Here is a 3,486-nt window from a genome sequence, read left to right as displayed (position 1 = left end):
CACAAGCACAGCCCTGCCCAGAGAAAGAAGAGGTGAGGCCGAGAGTTGATGATTTTGATAGCGAGGCCCTCGTGCTGACAGAAGAGTCCTGGAGGTTGGGAGCTGGGAGCTGAGAGCTGAGGTTAAGTTGGAAGGGGAGGAGGCCAGTTCATCTTGGGGACCTCTCGAGCTCCTCAAAGAACAGCGCTCAGACTTGTACGCCGGGAGGTTCCTTGAGGTACGAAGGGAAGCCCGGGCTGAAGGTGACATGGGTGGAGGTGCTGGGGCAGAGGCCCACCGTGCTTACCGCAGGCGGGTGCCATAAAGGAGACCAAGCCCCCTTGACTCGTGGGTGTGCATGACAGCAGGACCGGGGCTGGGAAGGAACCCCTCCCTTCCCGCTCCGCCACGGGTCCCCACTTCCTCCTGCTCGAGGGAAAAGGGCCCGGTTTACTGCACGGTGGCGTCTGGGCGTCTGTCCCAAACGTTACCGAGCAACTCGGCTCGGGCCGGCCGCAGGCGCTCAGCGACACATTGACTTTTTGAAGTCAAAGGATGACAAAGTTTGCGGTCTTGGCTTTCAGTGAACTCCTGCAGCAGCACCGAGGTGATGTGGAAACGACCGGCCAACTAAAGCTGTATAGCTTCCCGAATGGTTTCAGCAGCTCACTTTAAGATATCAAAGAGATCGCATTGGAGTCTTGGGCGTTCAGGCTTAAATACGCGTTTGGGTGGGGGGATTTAAGGGCACGGAAGTAAATTAGATAGTCACGCATTCACGGTATCCAGTGCCGGTCAGGTAGGGTATCCCGAGAGATGTAAAAGCCAGCGGTCCGCCTTCAAGGAAGAACACGTGAAAAGAGCAGCCAAAGGAAAGTACCTTTCCAAGATTCTTAGAGCCGTGACGCGGTTGGTTAGATCAGCTCTGTCCAGCACAGCAGCTACCGGCCACAGGAGGTTGTGGAGCCCTTGAAGTGTGCCTAGACCGAAAGGAGATGGGCTGTAGTGGTAACGGACAGACTGCGTTCTGAAGGTTTAGCGTTAAGAGAAGAGTGCAAGATAACCTCGCGAATAACTTCAAATATGATTTTATGTCCACATGATAATAATTTGGTTACACTGGGCTAAATAAACTATAACACCGAAATGAAAAAAAAAAAAAAAAAAAAAAAAAAGAATGAATGAATGAATGAATGAATGAATGAATCAATCAATCAATCAATCATCAAAAGCTAACTAACAGAGTTCAGGAGACCGGACTTCCGAACGTTCACGAGTTTCCGTGAGCCACGGTGATTCTTTGAGCCAAAGTGACCGTGAAGGCCGGGAAGGAAAACCTCAACGGATTCGGAAAGCGCTCCGGGGAACGGCAGTCCCTTCCCTCCTCGGCTTCCTTTTCTCCATCGCGATCAACGGGGGCGGGGCGGGGGAACGGAAGGAGGGTCACGTGAGGTCCACCCGCGGGGAGATCTCGGGGAACGGATGATAAAAAGCAAAACAGAGAGACACGTACTTCTTTTAGACGCGCGAACACGCGACAGGGAATCCCGAACGCGTACCACCGGGCACGGAGATGGCGTTCGGGGAAACGAGATCGCAAGGAGAGGTTCCCAGGCCTCCCGGGTCCGGGTGCGTCGGGTCGCGCCCCGAGGGCATCCGGAAAAAGGATGACTCTGACATTCCAAGGGCGTGTGTATGTACGTCGTCTCCAAAAGACAATAGACGGGCAGGCTCCCTTCGGGTACAGATCGACCTCTGTCAAGGAAGCCACAGGCCAAAGGTTTGACGGCCGGCCAGCCACGACCCACCCTCTTTCAGTCAGGAGGTTTCACGTTCGGACCGTCCCGTGCGTTTCATCTCGGCCCTCCGATTCCGTAGAGGCTGACAGGCCGCCGTCCCCTCCCCCCCAGCCGTCCCGGGCTTTTCAGGTTTAGTCTGCGGCCCCTTCGTGTGTCCTCCACAAGGACGTGAAGGGACCCCATGCCAGCGAACCGTACACTCAGAAACGGTTAAAACGATCAATGAATGATAGGCGGTGTCTGGTTTTACCACCCTTGGGCCGCCGCGCGCGCGCGCGCACACACACCAAAGCACCGTCTCCCGAATCGGAGTCAGGGAGCTGCTCCCTGCGCCTGTCACAGGGGTCATCTGCAGTGTGAAAAGCCAGGGTTCGGCCAAAGGGAATATTTTCTTCCCGTCGGGGCGAATGAAGGTCATTCCTCCGTGACAGTAGGCGTAGGCGCTGCCGTTCCAAAGGCGAGGCAGGCGGGGCGAGCTCTAGCATCTAAAAGCCCTTCACAGCATCGACACTTTGAATCAGGTGTGACTTTTGAGTCGCCTTACTTCTCCATTCACTCACTTCTTCGGTGGTGGGGTTCGGGGACGGGAGGGAGGGAGGGAGGGAGGGAGGGAGGGAGGGAGGGAGGGAGGGAGGGAGGGAGGGAGGGAGGAGAGAGCAGAGACGGCTAAGGAGGAGCTAGTCAGTTAATGACACTGGCCATGGGTATTGTTCTGAAAAGTTATTTGTTTTTGTCTTTCCCCACCGCCTTCTTCGGCACACACACACACACTCACTCACTCGGATTCAAGCCGTTGTTTCTCAACCTAGTCGTGTAGGACACATCTCCCCCCCCCCCGCCCCGCCCCGCCCCGCCCCCCCGCATAGGACAGACTCAAATCGAAGTGTGTGGTGGCGGTGGTGGTGGTGGTGGTGGTGGTGGTGGTGGTGGTGGTGGTGGTGGAGGAACGAGAAAGCTTTCTGGTGCCCAGAGTGGGGGTGCGGGTTTGGGGGTGGGTGGGGATTTCCGTTCAAAATAGAAGTAGTTGCCGGGGGCCGGGGAAGCTGGAGGAGGGACGGCTGACTAGAAGAGGGGCGTTCTACGTATTCGATGGGGGGCGGGGGGGAGAGGAATGTTTTCTGTCACTCCCCCGTCGCTCAGGAACTCTAGTCGGGGGAGGGCGCGGCAACGGGTGGGGCGTCGTCTGTTGTGGGGGGAGGCGGGGAGGTGGGAAAAAAGAAAACGAGGAAAAGAACAATCGAACAAACAAACAAAAAACGAGCGAGGCTGCCAGTTCGGTCCAGACCCTCGCTTTCCGGGGCCGGTCGTCCCAGGGGCGCGCTTCGGGCTTTCGGGCGGAGAGCCCCTCTGTCGTTCTCTTCGGTCCACCGGAGAAATAAACACCCTTCGTGGTCCATGGGAAGACTTTCCGTGTGGTGCGGACAACGGCGAACGACGGTCACGGGGATAGTTCATCACATAGGTACACGTAGGCCCTTCTCGGTGTGATCCATAAACGATGGCGTATTTCGTGCTAACGATTGTCAGTCACCGCTGTTCCGAGTACCATCCACACCTCCCTGTAAACCGCGCCCCGCTCCCGGACGCGCGCAGGCTGCGCACACCCGCCTCCCGCCACCCCTCTCCCGCGCCCCACGCCCTTCTTCCGGCCATGCGCGGCCCCGGCCCCGCCCCCACACCCACCTCGGCCCCGCCCCCACACCCACCC

This window comes from Rhinolophus sinicus, linkage group LG15 (assembly GCF_036562045.2).
Source record: "Rhinolophus sinicus isolate RSC01 linkage group LG15, ASM3656204v1, whole genome shotgun sequence".
Lineage (NCBI taxonomy): Eukaryota > Metazoa > Chordata > Mammalia > Chiroptera > Rhinolophidae > Rhinolophus > Rhinolophus sinicus.
This window is presented reverse-complemented; position numbering follows the sequence as displayed.